At 35.0% G+C, this 25,254-nt stretch overlaps 1 protein-coding gene across 4 annotated transcripts in view; it reads left to right on the forward strand.

Annotated features, from left to right (window-relative positions):
* LOC150110420 (eukaryotic translation initiation factor 4B-like) overlaps positions 1–25,254 on the forward strand; it is a 277,691-nt gene that overhangs the window by 153,456 nt on the left and 98,981 nt on the right. The window lies entirely within an intron of this gene.

Here is a 25,254-nt window from a genome sequence, read left to right on the forward strand (position 1 = left end):
AAAGGTGCCAAAAGAAAACCTGTTCAAAATGATACAGTTATATGCTATAAATGGAACATTATATCAAGCAATATATTGTCTACATGTAGCACTTTGTATGCAACCTTTGTTTGTTTACACTCAGATAAAGAAGTAAACAAGAATGTAATTTATTGGCAAGTATGACTTTTTATAAAGGAAGTTACAGGAAGATTGTTTCAATGTTAAATTGGGTGTGAGACAAGAGGGCACATTATCTACACTGTTATTATCATCTATATGAATTAGATCATGAAGGAAAGTGGCGTTAAACCTGATATCAAAATTGAATATGTTAATCTCAATTATTTACTTTATACAGGTGATGTTATACTCCTTAATAAATCTAGTACAAGCCTGCTGGATTCCCTGACTAAATTGAATAACTGCAGGCAGTCCCCGGGTTACGGACAACCCAACTTACGTTCGTAAGTACGGAACGCCATACTTACGAACGGGCTCCCCATGAGGATAATTAATAATTAAATTAATAATTCAGGAACTAGTTTCCTCTGCACATGTATGAATTTGTTTTTATGTTCTGTTTGTTTGAATTAAAAGAAAGAGCACAATAGTTTCTGTAACTTATTGTTTATTATTATAGTATAATAATAATTTAATAAGGGTATTATTACAGTACTACTGTATTATTATTGCCATATATGAGCCATTCTAGATTGTTATTATTATTATTATTATTATTATTATTACCGCATATGCACTGTTCATCCGGGATCCAAGTTACATGCAAATCTAACTTAAGGATGGTCTCAGGAACATATCTCGTTCATAACCCAGAGACTGCCTGTACTTTAATAAAGTTGGTATGAAAATCAGCATTTAAAAAATTAAAAAAAAAAACTCAACTGCATCATGAATGGAAAACCTATACAAATAAAACATTTCAGCCACTTAGATACAAAAGAGACAACAGAATGAGCAAAGCTGATATGATAGGTGGTCAAATAGATAATAAATTTATATGGGGGAAAAAAAAAAAAAAGAAGAGAGAAATTAGTCAAAATGCTAAACTAACTGTATACAAGACAATGTTCATTCTAGTTTTAACTTATGGATCTATGTGGCTGGTCATATATATGGTTAGAAATAAAATATTTGATCAGAGACTGAAGATCACAGATGTCAAGGCCTTCTGAGAAAGATTAGGAGAGTGAACAAAGGGTATCAATTATTAAATATGAGGATATTAGGAAAGAATTTGACTTTATTAGCAGGGCTAATCACAGGTGGTTTGGTCACTTAAATGGAATGGGAAAGGTTAGCGAAACTAGTAAATTTGACAAGAATGACAGGAAAAAGACATAAAGGAAGACCTAGATCTATGTGGATTGAAACAGTAAGAAGTGCGAAGACTGAAATATCATCATCAATTTCTAAATATTATTATCAAGAGAAAGCTCCAGGGAGTCGGAGACTCGTTAAGGGTAGCCACATACTACACGCACCAGCTATCCTACTTATTCTTGAATTCATTCACACTGCTTGCACTCACAACATCCAATGGCAATCCATTCCAATCACGCACCACCCTATGAGAGAAAAAATCTAGCCCTCACCTTCTTCTTAGTAGTATTCATTCTTAGCTTCCAAGGACTCTTGTCCTTTCCCCACCATAAATTGAAAAATTCCATCAATTGAAATCCTGTATGACCCTTTCAGAAGTTTGTAAGTCTCAATCATGTCTCCCCTCTTTCTCCTGTTTGCTAGTCTCTGCAGTCTACAAATTTCTCAATTCTGTCTTCATAATCAGTATTCCACAATCCTGATATCATTTATAACACTCTCCTTTGCACTCTCTCCAGTATATCAGAATTGCAACGGCAACCAGGAGTCCAGACCTGCGCACAGTAGTCCAAGTGAGGTCTTATCAAGGCCTTGTAAAGAGGTAAAATGACATCCTTATCTTTACATGTGAATGTTCAGCATTGCAGTTATCTTTTGAGTTGTATTTGCAATCTTTTGCTACATGGCCCCTAAACTTCAACTTACACTCCAAGATCTGTAGCCTCATCAGTTACTTCAAGCATAATCCCAACAATATATACGACATTGAACTGGCATCCATTTTCCCATGCCCACAGTTCCAGCCTATTCAAATCATTCTGCAAGTACTGCATATCAGCAGCATTCCTGATTACCCTACCTATCTTTGCATCATCAGCAAATAGCTGTATGCCGCTTGTAAAATCCTTCCCAATATCATTAATGTACAGATTGAATAACAGTGGACCAAGCACTGATCCTTGTGGTACACCACTTGTTACCTTAAACTTTACAGACTCACATATCCCATATACTACTTTTTGATATATGTCAGTCAGCCATCCTCTTATCCATGCTAATATTCTATAACTCAAACCCATATTCTTCAATTTATGCAACAGTCTACCATGCTGTATTCTGTCAAAAGCCTTAGCAAAATCCAAAAGTATCATGGTATATCCATACACCTTGTCTAGTTCAATGGTAACATTGTTATAGAATGTGTGCAAGTTGCTAAAACATGACCTTCCCTTAGTAAACCCATGTTGCTCATTGCAAAGTAGAGATTCACTGTCAATCCATTTCTGAATGCGAGTCCTAACCAGTTTTTCTAAAATCTGCACTACCACTCCTGAGATACCAATTGGTCAATGGTTGGATACTTCAGTCTTTAAACCACCCTTATGCAATGGAATTACAATACCCTCTTTTCATTCCTGCAGAATCTTTCCTGTTCTTAGGCTAATGTTAAACAGCTTCGTCAAAGGAATTGCCATTTAGCTGAACAATCTTTTAGCACACATGCTGATATCCCATCAGTCCCTATTGCGGAATTCTTATTCAGATTGTGCAACAGCTCTAATACTTTGTCCTCATACACCTGAGTTTCTTCATCCAGTGAAGAGGTAGCAGTGAGCTCAATGTTATGTACACCAGGTTGATAACTTTTAACAAAATGGGCACTCATTAATTGAATAACCTCTTCTGCATCTGCAACCCTCATGCCATCTGCATTAAGAAGAATACATGTTCATTCTTTCTTTTACTTGCAGCATATTGATAGATTGCATAGCATGCAGAGCCAGTTTCTTTTCATACTCAGACTTTGCTTTCCATACAACAGTTGTGACTTCTAGCCTGCTGCTTATAACTTTCATAACGGACATCATCCTTATGCACACGGTATTCCTTCCACATCATCCTTTTCTTATCCTTTCTTTTAGAGTTACACGGTGATCAGCATTCATTTTAAAAATTTATGGACTTTACAAAAATAATAAGACTGATAATAAAAAAGTTTTTTAACATGGTTGTAAAGTCCATAAATTTTTAAAATGAATCCTTTTCTTATGAATCTCTTACTTTATACGATTACACATCCATTTGACTCCTACCCTATTTATTCTTCGAACTCTCGGGACGCATTCTGATATCGCATCATTTAAATATTGTTTAAATGCTTCCCATCCATCAACTGATCCCATTCCACTGAACTTATTATGCTCCTCAGTTGGTCATAATTTCCTGCTTTGTAGTTCAGCATGTAACCTTTTCTGAATGGAACATTCACAAACTTGGTCATTTCCCAAGTGAGTACCTCATGATCACTGTCACCAACTGGAGGCAGAATAGTTACGTCTTTAACTGAAACGCCCTCTGACACCATAATCAAATCTAGCACTCTTTGCCCTCGAGTTCCTTCTGTCACATGCTGCTTCAGAAAGTTGTCCTGCAACAGCTAAATAAATGCATTTTCATTCTTCTCATAAGATTCTACTTCTACCCAATCAGTATTGGATAATTAAAGTCTCCCATTATGATTACTCTTTTCGTGCTCATCTTTTCTATTTGGTGATGCATTTCCTCATCACTATCAACTGATCCACCAGGTCTGTAACAACATCCCCACTATGTAATTGATCTTGTTGGATTCCACCTCACACCAAATCGCTTCAAACTCATTGCCACATGAAATACTGTTAGTAGAAGTACTACAATGATAGGTCTCAACTCTAACTGTATTCAAGTCATCCGATATCATTAGCAGCACATCTGCTCCTCTCTATCCTTCCTAAAAATACTGTACCCTTGACAATCTACTAGGTAGTAGGTCTGATTCTAATGCCTACAATCCGAGGTCCTAACATATTGACTAAGGCAATAAACTCTACCCCTTTGTTTCTGATACTCCTAGCATTCGTGTACAGGCATAATGATCTACCTGCATGTTCTTTTGTATACTCTTGTCTTCAGTCTGCATGACACATTTGGACAACTTGCAGATCTCTATTCTTCTCTTGTGTCTTATATATATATAGACATCTTTGCACACGTTTGATGGGTCCGAACTGGGTGAACACAAAGGTAAATCAGTCTCTCCTCATCAACATTTCCATGATAAAGCCCATTCCCATCATTAACACAGTTATATAACATTACCTTATGCTCACATTCTCACCATTCTCCCTTTATAATTTAGTTTTCCTGACTTTCTGTGTTAGGTCTCATACAGTTATTAGTTTTTCCCAGACTCTTGATACTAAATGCATTCAGGTGTAGGTTGTCCCTCTTATACAAATCCAATCTTCCCTCAAACTCACTCCACACATCCAAAAACTTGCATCCATTTCTTCTATACAGCCTATGCATCGAATTATTTGCCATTATAGCCCTTCTTCTCAATTCATTATTATCATATAGAGTTAAAATACTGACAATTTTCACTCTCTCTCACTCTTCATTCTCGCATCTTCCAACAACCCTTTCATGTCCTCTCATACTGAACTTGTCACTAGTTGAGTACCTACTACAATTACGATTTCGTTTACTTTTCTTTTCTGTTTTTGAATTGCTTCCTTTATATTCTTAATTTTTGTTCCAGGAAAACGTGAAGTTATAACTCACTCATCAATACATGTTTTATTATAGAGTCACCATACCAAATAACTTCTTTGTTTTTACGAACAACGTGACTTACCTGATTTCCTTTTTTCCCTGACTTACCTGTTTCCATGCTTTGTTGTTTCTTATTTTCCTGCATAACTTTCTTTTTCTCCCTGTGCTCATTTAAATGGCTCTTGACTTTTTGTAGTTCCCACATCATCTCTCTGATAATCTGCTTCAATTTTGCTATTTTGGAGATTAATTCCTTTTTAATTAACCTCCTCCATATCTCTAATAACCTCATTAGCAGGAATAATTCTTCTTGTTCTCGCCTTCAGCACTTTTTTTAGCAGTACATTTCTTGTTCTTTTTTTGGTGCATTTTAAACTTATAATTATAATAGAATATCTTAATAAAAATATGTTATAAAATACCAAATACACTAAAATCTACACTAATATACTATAAAACGCTAATTTTCTAAGTTAAAAAACTCAATAAAACAGACAGAAATCACCAATTTTACAGGAGCGCTAAATTCACCAACCAACCACAATGTATCCTCGAACCAATATCCAATTCAATATGTCCCCCTCAAGAGATGTTCAGGCTACTGTGATAGCTCTACATGATTAAGTTTAAATTATTATTAACACCTCAACCAGCCATGACGTTTATAGACGTCCAACAAAATCTTGATACGATTCTGTAACACCTATTGAATAACATGGATAAGAAATGCAATTTGATCTCACTATCTCATCCACCATGGCAAGTAGAGAGGTTAATCTTCTAGCAACAACTTTCCTCCAAATTATTCTATTACTTATTAGCACTCTGACTAACGACCCATCTGGACCTTGGTCTTCCTCTAGGTCTTGTTCAAGATACCTCTCTCTCTCTCTCTCTCCCTCCCTCCCATCCTGCAGCTTGTTAGTTAAATGAAAACAAAAGATCACCTCCAGCAGCCAAAATAGCTGATAATCTGCTGACCTTTCTTTTTCCATTCTGTTTAAGTGACCATACCACCTTAGATCAGCATCCATCCGCCTGGAGGAACACAAGTCGTACATCGTTAAACACAACTATAGCCATTCAGGCTTGGCTGACCATGTTTTGGACACCACCCACAGAGTATCATGGAAGAAAACCACCATGCTCCACCACAGCAAATTCAAGAAAGAGAGACTTTTCTTAGAAGCAGCAGCAGCGCTCAGAAACCAACCAAATCTTAACAAATACGGTTGCATTAAGCTTCCGAAGATTTGGGAAACACTCATCACCAGAGGTCCCACCTTACATTCCAGGCCACCTACTACCGCCCTTAGAGGGCGCTCCACCTAGATAGGACTTTAGTGTCACCCACGTGGTTGGGCTTAGTATTGTAAGTTTTTGTGTGCATGTTACATTAATTGTTTTTGTAATCCCCGTAGATGTCCTAGTGACTAGGACGAAATATAGGAAGTATTAAATTCTATTTTAATTCTTTTTGAGTGTTGTAAAAAATCCATTAAACCTCCAACATAATGTCCTCACAGCACTTAAGCCTCTACACAAGAATTCTAATCATCCATGGAGAAGATTTAGCACGTAAATCCAAGCAATACGGTAAGTCAAAACTACGACTATCTAGACAACTAAATAGGCTGGCCTTTTTAAAAAGATGTCGGGATACAAGAGTGATACCGAAATGTATTAAAATGAAGACCAATTTCCATTCCAAAAAAGCACTCCGTATATATAAACGTGCCAGCCTAGCATTACTACGCGAGCAAATCGCCTCTACTCGTGCCGCCCTCACAGTGACGAACGCCGCCATTGGCTCCTTACATTCAGAGCTCTCCACCGTTCTTAACCCTGAACTTTGGTCGATTCTCTCTGACATTTCGGAAACTTCCGCACAGAGAGAATTTCAAAAAATAAAAAACAAACACGTCAAGAAATACAGCAACCTGGTTAAAGACAAACCACAACCACAAATTCAACCGCTCCAGACAGTAATAAACCTCTCTTCCAAAAGGCTCAACGAGGATGCCATCAGCGCCCTTTGCCTCAGCCGTAATTTTGCCGTCGCCCCGAAAGAAGTGCCGGTGCTCGATGTAATGGTTAACGTCGAACGGGGGATCGGTCGCTTACCGTCGGAGGTAGCCAACAACATCAGACTCGACGTAGCCAACATCCTCGCTCACTCTTCGCCTCCAAAAAGTAACTTATCTTATGCCCAACGCATGGCTCTCCAGAAACTACGCAAAGAAAAAAGTATCGTCATCACCAGAGCGGATAAGGGTAATGCCACAGTTGTTCTTAATACCAGCGAATACAATCGTAAAATGAACATTATCCTCCGCGATCGTGCTACCTACATCCCGCTAGAACACGACCCCACAAAAACACAAGTTAAGAAATTAAAAATCTTACTTAAAAAAGTAACCTCCTGGCCCCCTGACGTCACGAAAAAACTTAAACCTTTCCGCTCCCATCTCCCCTCCCCCCCTCCCCCCGAATATACGGTTTACCAAAAATCCACAAACCCAATTCCCCACTCAGACCTATAGTAGATGCCACCAATTCACCTTGTTACAGACTGTAAACAGCTGGCCAACTCTCTGTCCCCCCTCACCGGAAATTCAGCTTCCTATATAAAAAACTCGACCCACTTTAAAGCCCTCACAGAAAATTTAACCTTGAATATTATTATTATTATTATTATTATTATTATTATTATTATTTTTGACACCTCCAGGGAGTCCAAAGACTCATCGAGGGAGAGTGTGCCGACAGCATCGAACGATTGGTCCCCTTCCAACTACTAACCGTGCTCAAACTTACTTAAGTGAGTTTGAGTGAGTTTGAGCCCTTAACTGACACTTTATCTCTCTCTTAGAAAACGTTTTCCCCTCTGACATCTTAGATCTCTTTTCCTTTGCCATCAACTCTGGGTATTTCTCTTGGAATAACAAAATCTACAAGCAGATAGAGGGAACCGCCATAGGTAACCCCTCTCACCCTCCTTGCTAATTTCTATATGGAAGATTTCGAAAAACGAGCCATAGACTCAGCCCCACTCAAACCTTCTATCTGGCTAAGATATGTAGATGATGTGTTCTCTATTTGGCCTCATGGCCCAGACACGTTAGACTCCTTCCTCGGTCATCTCAATAGCCTACATCCAAGAATCCAGTTTACTATCGAAAAGGAAAAGAACAGTTGTTTACCCTTCCTAGACACCTTAGTCACGCGCCTGCCTAATGATACACTTGCCTTCACTGTATACAGAAAACCCACACACACAGGCAGATACATTCACAAACTCTCCCACCACCACCCCTCACAACAATATGGCATCATTAAAATCCTTACCAAGAGAGCCCACAATCTTTGTTCCAGTGGAACCGCCCTCACTACTGAGCTTAACCACATACACAGAACTTTCCTCTCCAATGGCTACAGCGAACACAGTATCAAAAAAATAATCAATTCCTCCCCCATTCCCCGTCCCTCTCGTCAACAAGATTTTAAAAATGACATCACCATACCCTACATCCGAGGCACTTTGGAAAAAATAGCCAAGATACTACAAAAGTATAACCTACACACAGCATATAAGCCCTACTGCAAACTTGCTACCCTTATCCGTTCTACGAAAGATCAGCTCCCTCCTCTCTCTCTGCCTGGAGTTTACAAAGTACCCTGTTCCTGTAAGCTTGCGTACTTTGGACAGACAGGCAGATCAGCATCCATCTGCCTGGAGGAACACAAATCGTACATCGTTAAACACAACTATGGCCATTCAGGCTTGGCTGACCATGTTTTGGACACCACCCACAGAGTATCATGGAAGAAAACCACCATGCTCCACCACAGCAAATTCAAGAAAGAGAGACTTTTCTTAGAAGCAGCAGCAGCTCTCAGAAACCAACCAAATCTTAACAAATATGGTTGCATTAAGCTTCCAAAGATTTGGGAAACACTCATCACCAGAGGTCCCACCTTACATTCCAGGCCACCTACTACCACACTTAGAGGGTGCTCCACCTAGATAGGACTTTAGTGTCACCCATGTGGTTGGGCTTAGTGTTGTAAGATTTGTGTGTGCATGTTACATTAATTGTTTTTGTAATCCCCGTAGATGTCCTATTGACTAGGACGAAATATAGGAAGTATTAAATTCTATTTTAATTCTTTTTGAGTGTTGTAAAAAATCCATTAAACCTCCAATATAATGTCCTCACAGCACTTAAGCCTCTACACAAGAATAAATAATTAGATTAGCCCTGCTCACACATTCTTCAATGCAAACAATGTCAAGTTCCTTCCTCATGGTTCAATGTTCGTATGATTTTGCCATTGATGTCATCTGTTCAGGCCCATAATTTTTCTCAGAACTCTCATATCTCTGGTTTCTTTTTTTTTTTTGATCAAGTGCTTTGTTTCTAACTCAACTCTCATATCCATAACTTAAAATTGGTTTGTATACTGCTGGGTTGATGTTTTGGCCGATTTCTTTTTTTTATTTCATACAATTTTATTCAGCTGGTTTTCCAGCTTTGCTTATTCTCTTGTCTATTTCCAGATTTAATATGCCATTTTCACTAGAAATTTGCTTAAATATCTGAAATATTTTACCTATTCTATAGCTTCTCCATTCAGAATACAGCAAAGTTTCCTATGTTTCTCTGCCTGTTTTCATGCCAGATTTGTTACAGGTGTAATTCAATTTAGTTATATAATCCTGGAGACTTGCACTAGATGTGTTTAGGGGTACATCATCTGCATAAAGCAGAGCTAAATTTGACATTTTCAATTCTAATATCAGGTTTAATGCTGCCTTCTTTCACAATGCGATCCATATAGATGATGGATAACAGTGGAGATAATGTGCATCTCTGTCTTATGCTTGATTTCACATCAAACCATCTTCCTATATTTCCTTCAATTGTAACTGCTAACTTACAACTGTGTATTGCTTTGTATAGCATTCTATTTCATCATCATCATACGTATCAAGGATTTTGGCCTAGCATGGACTGTTCCGGCCTTAGAAGTCTTCGTTGAATCGTATAAGAGGACGTCCTGGTTTTCTTTTTCCTAATGGCTTGTACTTTAAGGCTTGTTTTGGTAATTTTTCTGTTTTCATTCTTTGAACGTGTTCCATCCATTTATGTTTAGATTTTTTAATTTTTTCTATTACTGGTTCTTGGTTTAATTCTTTAATAATATCTTCGTTTCTTTTGTGATCAAATAGGGTATACTTTGCAATTTTTCTCATAAACTTCATTTCTGCTGTTGTTAATCTTTGTTTGTCTTTTTGTTTTATTGTCCAGATTTCGCTTCCATACATTAAGACCGGTAAGGCTAATATATTCTATACTTTTAGCCTGGTTTGTTTTTGAACTAGGTTTGGTTTAAATATAGAGTTAATTACACCTGTCATTTTTAAATATTTTGCAATTTTTACATTTATATCTTTTTCATTTTCATATGTGATCATACATCCTAGGTAGTTAAATGAATTCACCTGTTCTAAGATCTTATTATCTATTACTATTTTTGTTCTTGCTGGATCTTGTCCTTTAAAGGCCATAGTTTTTGATTTTTCTGTTGACATTATCATACATACCATAATCTTTGGATATCTCATTATGATTTAAAATAGCTTTCTGTAAGTTATCTTCAGAATTTGTAATTATTATTTGGTCGTCTGCAAAGAGGAGAGTGTTTAAGTTAACTGTAGGTGAAAGTTTAATTCCTTGATGTAAATTTTTACTCCATTTTATTATTATTTCATTTAAGTAGATATTAAAAAGAGTTGCTGAGAGAGGGACATCCCTGTCGGACCCCTTGGTTTATGTCTCTTGTATATGCTAGCTCATGATTTAATCTTATTTGTATTTGATTATTTTCATATATACTTGTGACAGCTTTTAGGAAATTATTTGGTATTTGTCTTTCTTTTAATATGTTAAATAATATGTTTCTTTTAACTTTGTCAAATGCTTTTTCAAACTCAATAAATGCAATATGTGTTTCTAAATTATATTCTTTTCTTTTCTCTATTATTAATTTTAGGCAGAAGGCTGGGTCTATACATGATCGTCCTTTTCTAAATCCATTTTGTACCTCTAGAATAAAGTTTTCGGAATATTTCATTAGTTTGTTATTTAAGATTCTGCTGTATATTTTGTAACATGAATTTAGTATACTGATACCTCTATAGTTTTTAGGGTCATCTCTGTTACCTTTCTTAAAGATAGGAATCACAATTGCTTTTTTCCATTCTATTGGGGGGATACCAGTTGAGTAAATTTTATTTAAAAATAATAAGAGTCTTCCTTTGAATCTTGTTCCTGCGTATTTATATAGTTCTGAACCTAGCTTATCTTCTCCAGGTGATTTTCCGTTTCTTGTTTCTTTCAGGCTGATTTCTAATTCTTCTTCAGTTATTTCCTTTTCATTTTCGTTAATTGTTTGCCAGTTGTCTTTTTTAAATTATTTGTCTGTCCCCAGTTCTGTGTAGTAATTTAGAAATTCTTCTAATTTCAATTCAGTGATTAATTTTATGTTTTCTTTGGTATCTGCATTTAGGTGTTTCAAAATCTTATATACATTGGGTCTTATTTTATATAAATCATGTTCTAAATTAGAAACAAATTTATTCCATGATTCTCTATGTCTTTTTCTGAATTCTCTTTTAGCTATGGCTCTTATTCTTTTATATTCTATTTCATCTTCTAATCTTTTACTGCTTAACCATTTGTGATAGGCTTCTTTTTTCTTTTTGATTATTTCTTTGATTGTATCATCCCAGATCTTCAGTTTTTTTCTTTTATTGAATTTTTTGATCTTTCCTAAGCTTTCATTTGCTGCTGCATTTAGTATCGTTTTTATATTAAATCATTCTATTTCTATTTCTTCATTTTGTTTTATTTTATCTAGATACTGGTTAATTCTTTGTTCATATAGCCATTGTACATTTGTGTCATTCAATAGTCTAGTTTTATAAACAAATGTTTCAATTTTTCTTTCTGTTCTTGTTACTTGTAGCCATTTAGGTGGTAATCTTAATTTTATTTTAACAAGGAAGTGGTCACTGCTTATTTCATATCCTCTGTGAACTCTAACATCTAGTGAAAATTTTGATGTCTTTTCATTTAATATGAAGTAATCTAATATTGATTTCCATCCTCTTGCTGCCCAAGTATATTTATGTATGTCTTTATGTTTATAGAAGGAATTCATTATTTTTAGGTTATTATAAACTACAAAGTCAATCAATTTTTTACCATTTCTGTTTAGAGTGTGTTCTTCATGTATTCCTATATTATTATTAATTTTCGTGTTTCCAATTCTTGCATTTAAGTCTCCTGCTAAAATTATGTAATCATTTTTATTTATTTTATTATATATGTTTTGTAGCTGATTATAAAAATCAATATTATCCTGTTCTCTTCCTTCTTCTGGGGCATTTAAACCAATTATTGTTAAATAGCCTCCATTTATTTTTATTCTAGCTTCTATTATTCTTTCATTCCATAATTTATAATGTTTTAACTGTTTTGAAAGGGAGTTATGAATCCAAATCATGACCTCTTTGGTCTCTGTCGACTCCACTGTATATCACATTAAAATTTTCAGTTCTCGTAGTTCCTTTTAATTTCTTTTTTGTTTCAGTGATTACTGCTATTTTAAAATTTCTTTCATTTAATAACTGGTCTAATTCTATTTCTTTATATGCTATTCCTCTTACATTCCAGTTTGCTATGTGTATTATATTTTGTCGTTGCCATTTTTGTTTTCCCTTTTCCATTCCAGGGTCATTTCCCATGGATTCAATCCGATTATCTTTTTCTGTCAGCTTACAAGTAGGATTATGTTCTCCATGTCAGGGGACTAGCCTGACGATGGAATAGTTCAGTGGTAGGGCTGCTACCTTAAGACTTCTGAACTAGCCTTCTTCCGAATTTAAACCCATAGGAGGAATAGGGTATATTGAAGGGGAAAGAATAGATTATAGAAGAAATATAGTAAGGTTTATAGAGAGGGCATAGTTGTAAGGCCAGAAATGAAAAGACCCCATGGCCCTCGAGTACTCTAATAGCATAAGGGTCATAAAGTAAGAAGAGTTGGCTGATAAGGCCTTATAGGAAAGATTAAAGTAAGTGGATCTTCCTCAAAGTAGAAGAAGGAGAGGATAGATCCAGCTAGGGGTCCATGGGAGTGCCGCTTCCCTTACAATCAAGATGATTGCCCCTTATGGCCCTGTTGGTCCACGAGTCCTTATTCAGTATATTCGGACCACCCCACCATATATATATATACACACACGCACAGGCATGTACACACACACACACACATGGTGGGCTCCCCTATCCGCCACCCAGGGGACGCGCTCTCTAGGGGTTACAGGGTCCCCTGAGAGAACATTCTATTTACCTCATATAATTGTAGTTTTATGAAAAGCTTTTCTCTTGGTCAGATCTACAAAACTTAAATACAGATTCATGTCATATTCCCCTGATTTCTCAACTATTTGTCGTAAAGTGAAAATCAGATCTTGACAACCTCTGTTTAACTTGAACTCAGCTTCTACAATTTTTCTCAGCCCCTTTTCAGGTGTTTGCATAAATCTTACCTGGAATACTTAGTAGAGAAATGTCTGTAATTCTCGCATTCAGCTTTATTTTCAATTTTAGTAGATGAGAACTATAAGAACTCTACTCCAATTTTCTGGAATTTGATCTTCTGACTAATCTCCCTGAATTATGCTTGTTGCCACTCCAAAACTTTTATATCTAAAAATTTAAAGCCATATTTCACCATTTCTGGCTGAATATCATCTACTCCAGCTGGATTTCCACATTTTTATTTTTTGGTGGCTTTTTTCTACCTCAAGTTTAATATGTACTCCTGTTTGCATTTCACTTGAAAATTTTCTGCTACTGTTCTGACCGAAATATAAAATATGGTAATCTTCGAGTCTTGACAGGTAACACATTAATTTGGAAGGAAATTGTTGATAGGAAGTTAGTAATGATATAGCCTTTTCATGTTGTGCAATCTCATAATATCCTATACTCCCCTGAGAGTACTTTCAGGAATTTTATGATGACAAAGCTAATTTCTATCATATTCCATATAAATTTATTCAGCCCTCTTCCTATAGTTTTTCTTATTTTATTATCTGCTTCTATATTTAGTTTGTCATCATCACTAAATATTTTGCCTGAATAGCTTTTGTAAAGAGCTGAATTAAAAAAATTAATTCACAATAAATTTTACATCCTGTAACTCTTTTAATCTGAAAATAAGTAATTCTTATTACTTATTTTCTTGTATAGGATATATAGGACTTGTATAGGATATAGAGTAGACCTTCTGCTTTATGATCCTCTCCCCCCCCCATGCTTTCACAACTGGTAAAAATTTGCTATTATTAATACATGAAATGCTATATCATAAAAGCAAGGTGATCATGATGCTTATCTTTCTACCTGAAGTTGCTGACTTACTGTGATTGAACTGCAGAACTAAGAATAAAGCATTTTAGTTAGTGTGAAATTTGTAATAACTGAATCAACATGTTTTATTTTTTATTCATTGATTGAGTTTTACATCATAAAATATTGCATACATACACATATACATGCATTTAAAGTGAAGTTGTAATTTGCCTCACTCTTCATTTATTATCTCTTTAGTGTATATTTATAATGCAGTACATGTTTATTCCTTCAAAAAGTCTAGAAAGAAAAAAGCAGTACCATAGAGTTCCAACTATTTCCAGGAATGTAATTCATGACACTGTGCCTGCATAAAATTAGGGTTCAGTCTGTACAGCTTAGTGATAGTTGCCTAGTAATCAATTAGGTCATATGAGTGGGAAGGAGACTACCAAATAGTGTTCTGTATAATGACCCATTTACATCATATAATTGTAGGGTGAGTGGGTGTGGGTGTGTTCTCTGCTGGCACCTTATGCTTTCTGCATAAGGTCGAGGATTTTTCTACCTTTAACCACTACTATATCGAGGATAAGGTGGTTAGCTGTATGCCTTCCAGTGTTGTCCTATGTCTGTAGATATGTGTGTGTACAGACCAATTTGACTGTTCTAGGGAACGAAAAAAATCCTACCTCCGTATGAGACTGGCTAACTCACCTTTTGTCGAAAGAGTTCCTCACGTCACTGACAGGAATCGAACCCAGGTGTTTCTGACCCAAAGACTTTGTCTGTATTGACTGAGCTGTGGAGGCTTATATACGCACACACACAAACGGTATGGTGCAAAAAAAAAAAAAAAAAAGCAGTACTGAACTTCAACACCCCTTTAGCATACATGCTATGAGATATGCCATTTAACTGCATGCACATTAATAGACAAGCACATATAGAGTCTACCCCATGCTGTAGCAGTGGTGTTGACATTGGAAGAAAATAAATTTATTGTTGAGCATCATTCTCGTTCATATGGAGCTGGTAGAGCAAATGGTCCAAGCCTACAACATGTTTATGAGCAGTTTGTTTGTCATTTCCATAAGTGTGTCCAAAGGAATAGTGCTAGCCAATGTCTATGAAGCTCCATCCTTTCTACATAATGTCTGGTTCTTAGAAAAGTGCATTTCCATCTAAGCAGTTGTGTAAACAGAATGAATCTACAGGTTTCTTGGGTTCTCAAGACCTGAATTTGTCCTTAAAAACCTCTTCATAGCAAGAAGGTCACCGCATGGTGTGTGGTTTCCAGCCATGGTATAATTGGGCCCTACTACATTGCAGAGGGTGGTGTGACCATGACCTTGAATAGCGAATGCTACATCAAGAATGTGTTGGTTCCGTTCACCTAGGACAGTGATGTTCAACCTTTTTTACTACGTAAGCTACTTTTCTATAAAAAGTTATTCAGTGATCTACTTTCTTATATAGATCACATTCCACCAACCTGATATCTGATTAGGCACAGATAAACAACTAAAAAAAAATACACAACTAAAAACTTTATTTGTGTATTTAAAAATTTATTTATCACTTTTAATTATTTTAATACAAAAAAAAACAAAACAAATATATTGGAATAAAATATTTATTTCTCTATTTTGGAAAAAACCAAAGTTAGAAAAAACAACAGATTGATTACAAACTCACAAGTTACAGGAAATGCTGGTTGATTAAAAAAAAAAAAAAGTTAATGTGAAATTTGGCATTGTTTGGACCTTGCAATGTTTTCATAGTCAAGTCGATTTGAAGAAGTGGCCAATCGCAGACAATCATCCAAATGATCATTTGTAATTTGGTTTCTTAATTGATTTTTTATGACGGTTATATTTGAAAAAGCGGATTCTGACAAGTATGTCGATCCGAAACACGACAGAATTTTTCATGTGCATACTTCCAAATGACTTCATTGTTTATTGATTTTAAATGTAAACTATTCTGAATGTTTATTATCTGAAGTTCTACTTCAGCTTGGTTTATATCAAACAGCCCAATAATTTTATTTGAAATTTCTGTGATGTTCAAGTTTTCTTGAAATGGATTATTGATAAAAGATACAATCATTTCAGTTTTATTAAAATCTTTAAATCTTGAATTTATTTCTTCCTCAACTAATTCTATTTCACGAATAAATTCTTTTAAATCATAGCGAAGCATTTCTTGATTTTGTTCAAAAAATTTTAATAAATATGGGAGATGTCTAAATTCGTGGTCATTTATATTTTTCTTTAATAAAAGTAAGTATTGTTGGAAAGTTTTTATTGAACTTAACATGTCAATTAAATTTTTATCTCTACCTTGTAACACTAAGTCTAAATTGCTTAATTTCTTACAGAAATCTACTAAAAATGATAAGTGTAACAACCATCTTTTATCACTCAATTGTGGATAAATATCTCCTTTTTCATCAAGAAAAATTTTTATATCATTAATTAATACAAGAAATCTTTCTAAAAATTGACTTCTGCTGAGCCAGCAAACATTATTGTACAACAGAAGTTTCCTATCATCATCTGTCTGTAATTTAAATAAACCGCCGTTGCAGGGCTTTTCCTCGAACAGAATTTACAATTTTAAATGTAATATCCAAAACATCTTTTTGTGTTTAATCTTTTACTACACAGTACTTGTTGGTGAATAATACAGTGGTACGTTAAAAAAATCTGGATATTTGTCATCGTTTTTACATAATGAAATGAAGCCTGATTTATTACCTATCATTGCAGAAGCACCATCAATAGTAATAGACACAAGTTTAAAAAGCAGAAGTTTGTATTGTTTCACAAATTCATCAAATGCCGAAAAAATGTCTTCTCCCCTAGTCCTTCCCAATAATGGTATAATTTTCAAAAGTTCTTCTTTACTTGAATAATCTTGAAATACCATACGAATAAATACCATTAACTGAGCAATATCAGTGAAGTCGTTTGATTCATCAAATTGTAATGAAAACGCAACACACTGGTGAATGTCTGACATTAACCTGGCCTGGAAATTTTTCTCCGGCAATTGGAACTCTTCCTTTTGGCAATTTGAAACCTTGTTTGCAGCCTAGAAGTAGTCTATCTCTAGCGATGTCTCGAACCGAGAAGCTCCTTTCTGGAAGCGGGAAACTCCTCTCTCAATCGACATGGATCCGGGCAGTCTCTCTGACGCCAACTCTGGACCATTAACTGAGCAATTATCAGTGAAGTCAATACCATTAACTGAGCAATATCAGTGAAGTCGTTTGATTCATCAAATTGTAATGAAAACGCAGCACACTGGTGAATGTCTGATATTAACCTGGCCTGGAAATTTTTCTCCGGCAATTGGAACTCTTCCTTTCGGCAATTTGAAACCTTGTTTGCGGCCTAGAAGTAGTCTCTCTCTAGCTACGTCTCGAACCGAGAAGCTCCTTTCTGGAAGCGGGAAACTCCTCTCTCAATCAACATGGATCCGGGCAGTCTCTCTGATGCCAACTCTGGACCAGGCAGCCTCCTCTCTGACAGCAATTCTGTAAACGGGACCCCTTCTGCTTGCTTCAGTCCCTTTTTATTAGGCCTCCTCTGAGACCTCACATGAAGTTTGGCAACCCCCGAAGAATCAGTATGAGTCTTTCATCTTAAGTTTCAAATTCAGCACGCCTTTTGTTCTCCTCCGCTTTCTTTTGATTGTAAGTTGCCGGCCATCGGAAAGTTGTTTGAACTCTTTCTGACTGACTTCGGAGATGTTTACACTTAGAGCCTGCATGCCTTTCTCATACATACAAGTTTCAATAACAATCTTTCTAATGCCGCCATGTGCAGCTTGGCGACAAAAACATTGCCTTTGTTTTTGACACTCTAACATATTCTTATTAAAGCAGTGTATACAGTTAGCTTCAAAAGAGTTATTTACAAAAACATCTAATACAAACTATACCGAGACAAAGTTTATTTTTTTACAATATTCACATGGGACTTAACCTAAGTAAAAAATTGATGTAATGTGCTTTGGAATATTTAAGTTACAATCGAGTTTTTACACTTTGCTTATAATCATATTCACTTGGCTCACTGTTTGACTTCCACTGATCCAAATTAATTCATTTACTCGGACTTATAAGAAATTACTGATTTGACAATTTTAACGAAAAATAAACAATAGCAATATACTTAAAGCGAATTAAAAATAATACAAAATAATGATAAATAAAATATTATGTTTTCAGTTTTAATTAAATTTGTAAGTAAGGAGGAATATACAAGAGATCGACCAAAAATCGCTCTACGATCGACGGGTTGAACACCCCTGACCTTGGATTTGCACAGGATGTGTTGCACAAAAAATATTCTGTTTCGTGTACAGGGTTCGGTCACATCACATGATTTTAGAGCCTATTTATCAGTACTTCCCCAAGAGGCTCATTTCAAGGTTCACAGAATTCCCATACCCTTCACATTCTCCTGATCTCTCATCACTTGATGTCTTCATTTGGGGTTATGTTGAAGGAATGGGTATTCCACTGTGATCCGCTTCAAACCTTGATGAATAAGAAATAAAATTACACGATATGTCCAGCAGATGTCCCAGCCCTTGTTCTCCAAGATGACAGAGAATCTTCGCATGTGCTATGCAGCCTGTCTTGAAAGACGAGGTGCCCATTTCAAGCACATAATCTAGAGTCATTAATGCTTTATTTGACCAAGATTCCATCGATAGATGTACATTTCATCATGTATAAACACATATTTCATTGTTAATAAACCAGTTTACTCCATAACACACATCATTGTAGTTATTCAGTACTCTTTTTTTTTTTTTTTTTTTTTTTTTTTTTTTTTTTTTTTGTGTGCAATACTGTATATGTTTGTCATCATCAAATTACTCACACACCCCCTCCCTCCCCAAGGGCTGAACAGAATACTATGATAATATTACTTGATTAAGTTTACATTATTGCTAGCTTTCTGTCAGCAGTTTTCTACCAAATTAATCTGTACTTTGACAGTAGTACTCCATTATTGTAAGATGTTTTTTTGCAGTCTTCTAAGGTACTAACCGTATCACTCCACTAGAGTTTATGCTTAAATGGCCATTCTGTTTTACTGTAGTTCTGCAAACATTGTTAAATGTTAACAGTGTTAAGTCCTTAAGGATACTTTCATTCCTGATATGATTCTGCAATTTATGAATTTGTTCACTATTGCGAGAAATAATAGATAAGGCTTTGGTGTATATATGATTATAACAAATATCTTATATTAATTTCTGTTAGGCTATAACTTTGGTGAAGTAGATATCAAAGTTTTGTGTGTGCTCGTGGGCACGTTTTAATGTAGCTATATGATTTTTATTTTTTGGACAAGATTTTATTTATACATGTGTATTATTACTGTGAATTTTAGTGGTATCTTTCATGGTTGGTAATGTCAGAAACCTATTTTGGAGGAATAAGGATCAGAGATTCATAACATGTCTCCCACACAGAGGGGTACTCAGTTTCTTATCTGTGTGTGTGTGTGTGTGTGTGTGTGTGTGTGTGTGTGTGTGTGTGTGTGTGTGTGTGTGTGTGTGTGTGTGTGTGTGTGTGTGTGTGTGTTGGCCTCAACTCTTTTCCCTGATCATCACTATCTTTGGACCTACTTCAGGCAACTCTAATACTGTAATGCATTAATGTCTGGAGGAGGCCCGGATTCTTGTCTAGCTTGAGCAGCATTATCTCTTTGTATCATGGACCTAGCTTCCATGTGCTTTGTGTTTTGGTATATTAGAGAAATGTTTGAAGTAGGTGTGTTCTATAACTTTGTTTCATAATTTGTTATATGAAACTGTTATTAAAGGTAGAAATATTATAGCAGAATATGGGTGTGTGCATACACTTGAAGGTGTGTACATACACTTGAAGGTGTGTACACACATATTCAAAATATATTTATTTGAAATAGAATTCACATATCATATAAAAGAAAACCTATAATTCATGCTGAATATTTAAATAATACAGCTGAAATTTTGTTTTTCTCTAATTTGATATCTTTTGCCTAGTATTAAAGTATACTACTGTACCATAAGAACCTGTGGTTCTGAAAGTTGATGAATCACAGGTTCTTAAACCTTTTTATCTGCAACCCCTTTTAAATAATCATGTAATCATGCTTGATAACATTTATTTCTGCATAAAACTAAACAAATATGTTTATTTCAAATAAACCTATTCAGTACTTTATATGATTTTTAAATATCAAAACTATTGATATTAAAAATATCAATAGTTTTGATATCTAAAACTATTGAAATAATTTCAGTAGGTTTAAATATCAAACATTTTTCAATGTTTGTGCAAGTCTTAGTATCTTTTTCACGATACCCTGGAGGGGTTGTGACTCACAGTTTAAGAATCACCGGCATAAACAGTCAAATGATTGTTATACACTGCTGAAACAGCTATCCAAGTTGTTTAATAATGATAGTAGATGGTTTATCCAGAGTGAGCAGGTGACCTGTGGGCACTGATTTTATCCTTGAAAACAAATACCTGGGAAAGTATGCATTCAGTTTGGTAACTAAATGTTTTTTGTTCTTTGCCAGCACCACACTTTGGCAAGATGATGATTTTCTCTCCTAACCCCTCCCCACTCACATTACTATGCTGCACTCATCGGCATTGACAAATGAAGTATTTTAAGCTGTTGAATTTGGAATGGTTAAACAAGAATCTCTTGTCACATCATAATTTCATATTATTTCAGTTTAAAAAAAAAAAACATGAATCCAAGGATATGATCAGTTTTTCTTTTGGATTTTAGTGTACTGGCAGAAGTGTAAATTTAATTCATATTATGAACCAACTTGAAGACCATTTCTTATAGATAAAAACGTTTTTTTTTTTTTTTTTTTTTTTTTTAAGTTATATACAACAACAGGAGAGAAAAATAGGGTTGTGAAGTAACTCAAGCTAAAATTCAGCAAGCACCACGAACAGTTCACCACCATTACACCTCTCCTGCAGATAATTGGGTCTAGCATTATGAATTACCAAGAGTATTATTGCAGTTTAAATGTCGTTAGAAGTAAAAAATAAAAAACTGGGGATTCCTCATACAAATTTTTTTATTGCAAGTATTAATATAGAAAGATGAATTAATTCTTAAGTTTCAAACTGCTATGATAGCATAGAATAATATCAGTTTTGATAATAAACTAAATATCTGATTTAGTTCATTATTAATGACTTGAGCAATGATTAGTATTACTTAGTTTAGTAAAGGTCCACATAACACTAAGTTTGCTCTTTCTACTCACATCAGTAATAGCATTGTAAAATAGAACTTGCCACTAATGAACTTTCTGTGATAGTTATGGACTTCTTGGAAGTCAAAGCATAGTTCAAGTTACTAGATATTTAGTAGAGATATGCATGTTAGGCATAGTATCATTTTTTTTTAATTAATGGCTTCACACATGTAAAATTATACTATAGTTCAAGTTGAAGTTTTTGGCAGCCTTGATCATTCAAGAGTGGGGGTGTACAAGTGATGGACAGCTGTGGGTAACCTTGGAAATAGAGAAAACATCTTTTTAATGTATTAAATTTTTTATATATTAAAGTTATATAATTAATTTATTCATAAAGAAAGAACTATTAATGCAGAAACTAAAAGCAAGATTGTTATAGATGAAACCACACAGATTTTATCAATCCTTCTTATGAAAGCATGTCATTTGCTACATTTCAGTATCAGAAATGTATTTCCAATAAATGAATCATCCAGTTAAACTCTTAATATGTATATTAATAAAGGAAGAAATTGCTTCCATTTATGTTTCTTTAAAGAGAGTTGAGGGGGGGACAGTTAATTCTCTATATTTTCTCTTAACAAGAAAACTTTGTTTGTTTGTTTTTTTTAATTTATTGATATTAGCTTAGCAATATAATAGCTGTAATAGAAACTGTTATGAACACTGCTTTTGCCATACCACAGGTATTCACTGAAGGCTTAAAAAGAGCAAGTCTTTTAAAACTGCTGTTCTAGTTCTCACAATATTATATGATTATTTCACACAAAATTTGTAATACTAATGAAACCATGATCATATTCAAAACACTTTGTTGTACTTGTCCCTCTTAAAAAAAATGGTATACTTATTTAGCAAGTAAGCATAATCTATTCAAAAAAAACTCCTGTTCCAATTTTTTGGAACCATGCATTGAAAAATGAATAAACTTAAATAGTGTACATAAAAGAAGAGTATAAAAAATAAAAAAAATTGCTAAAAACATTAAAATACCAATACAAATTTTATAAATGAATTAAAAGAGATAAAGAGTAGAAATAAAGTGGTCGCTTCAAAAATAATGAAACCAAAAGCAGCCTGAAAGGATTAATCATTTATTTCTACAGTTAGCTTTGTAGGCAGTAAATTAGTTTTTAATTGGAGTGCATGATGCAAGCTCTCAACAGTGACCTTAAGAACAGTGTTAATGCCTGTTATTGCTGGCCATTGGACTCATACTTGAAATAATTATGGGGGGAAAAAAGTTTTCTTCTGAAGATCTTAACTGAAGAAAATGATAAGTATCTTTATAAATATTTTCTGAAAATAAAATGACTTTGCAATTTATAACTACTTTGTTTTATTTATTTATTATGGAAAACTCATCCATGAGAGGTGGGTCAACTTATAGTACACTAGTATTATGAATGGGCATTAAGGAACTTATTCACATTTGACTTGAAAATCTGTGGGCTGTATTCTCTGAGAAGCATATGGTGGATGACTTCCAGAGGGCAGCAATAGAAGGGATAAGTGAAGAAGAGGAGAAATTTGTGCTGTGGGTTTGGAGTTGAACTGCGAGAGGGTGTTGGTTAGCTGCTACATGCATTTGGACAGATTTGGAAGCAGATAGAGGAATGTTTGATGTCAATTCTGATAAGCAGCTGCCATAGAAATATTTATAGAAGACACAGGTGCAGAGACTGAATGCCTATACAAAAGTGAGTGGAGTGTATTAGTGAGAGAGATAGGTCATCAATCAATCTAACTGCTCTTTTCCATATAGAATCCATTATTTTCAGGGAGCTCTTAGGAGTGCCACTCCAGATATAAGAGCAGTATTCAATGGTCAGGTGGATTTGTGATTTTTGTAGAGTTAGGAGGTGTGTGTGTGGGGGGGGGGGGTCTATACCATGGAAGTTACCTCTCGAGAAGTAACACCTCAAGCAAAAGAGAAAGCCTAATTTTTTGGATGCAGAGGAGGCAATATTTGTGATATGTTTGTGCTAAGAGAAAGATAGATTTAAGGTTAGAGTTATTCTGAGAATATGAATCTCACCTTGAATAGAAATTTGAGTATTGTCAAGGGTAAGATTTGAAGAACAGGGTTCTTTTTTGTGGGAAATAATGCAGGGCTGTGTTTTGCTAGCATTGAAGTTAATAATGTTATCTAAACTCCATTGATGAATGTTTTGAAGATCAGAATTTAAGGTAGTAGAAATTAGAGTTCTGGAGGTTGTGGTGATTTGTGCTTAGCAAGGTTTGTTAAATGAAAAGGAGCAGTGCAATTTGCTGTCATCAACAAAACTATGTACTGGATTGGCAGTCAGCTGAAGTAGATCGTTTATGTATAGACGGAAGAGGGTGGGCAAAAGAACAGAGCCTTTTGAGACTCCAGCATTAGTTGTATAGATAGATTATAAGAAGCCATCTGCCATCACTTGAAGTGAGCATCCAACCGGAAAATTGGCTAGCCAATTGCAGAAGTCAGAGGGCAGACCAAATGATGGGAGTTTTCTTAATAGACCTTTGTGCCAAACTCAGTCAAAAAGCCTTAAAGATATCAAGAGCAACCACTTGAGATTTGCCAAATCTTTCCATGGTGTTGGGCCAGAGATAGGTGACATAGGTTAGTAGATCTCCCTGTTGATCGATAATGATGGAATCCATACTGTCAGTCATTTATTAGATTATAGTCTTCAGGGTAGCGTAGGAGTTGACTATTGGTGGTTATTTTCATTACTTCAGAAAGAATTGAGGTGAGAGAAATCGGACATAGTTTGAACATATTATTGGACGATAGTTTGTCACTCTTCTTAGGAATAGGTGGTATATGGGCTACTTTTCAGACTGCAGGATAGATTCATTGAAATAAGAAAGTGTAAATAGATGGCATAAAGTGGGAGTCAACTCTGGGACACATACCTTTTGGTGTCCAATTTGAGCAAAACTTTTCTGATCTCTTTCTGGCAAAAGGTCATACATGGCATTGGTGTTGAGAAAGTGGCCTCTTCCACCTAAAACATGATTACAAAGTTATACTCCTGTTGCAACTTACATTTAGACTTAACTCTCCAGTCTTTTAAAGTTAGACATTTGATCATCTAATATATTGAGTTTTTCCATTATTTTAAAAAAGAATGCATACTACAGGATTTCACAATTTAAGGCATGATTAATTTGCACATGCAACCCGACAAAATTATTACATTTTATATAGAATCATATTCTACCAAGGATGAAAAATGTATTTCAGTCAGCTTGATATATTTTCCATTACGATATCCATGATAGAAGAATGTAAATAGTTTTTATATTCAATTATTTATTACAGAAATTAGGATATAGTGATATCAAATAAGCAAGTGTCAGAAGTTTTTTTTTTTTGTTGTTGTTTGTTTGTTTTTTAAGAATAAATAAATTCACTGTGAGCTTTCATGTGTGTAGCCTGGCATATATATCCCATCTGTAAGTCATATTTTGCTTTTCACAGCAGGTTGACATTTCCAGAGTAACTGTTGCTTCACTGTGTCTAATGTGGCAATGAAGTTAGTTTGTTGTGTACAGTTTAGCTTTTAAATAACTCTGTGGGAAAAGAAAAATCCAAGGTCAGGACTGCAAG

Source organism: Typopeltis vanoorti, chromosome 1 (assembly GCF_054136105.1).
Source record: "Typopeltis vanoorti isolate ZY-2024b chromosome 1, IOZ_Tvanoo_1.0, whole genome shotgun sequence".
NCBI classification, from domain to species: domain Eukaryota; kingdom Metazoa; phylum Arthropoda; class Arachnida; order Uropygi; family Thelyphonidae; genus Typopeltis; species Typopeltis vanoorti.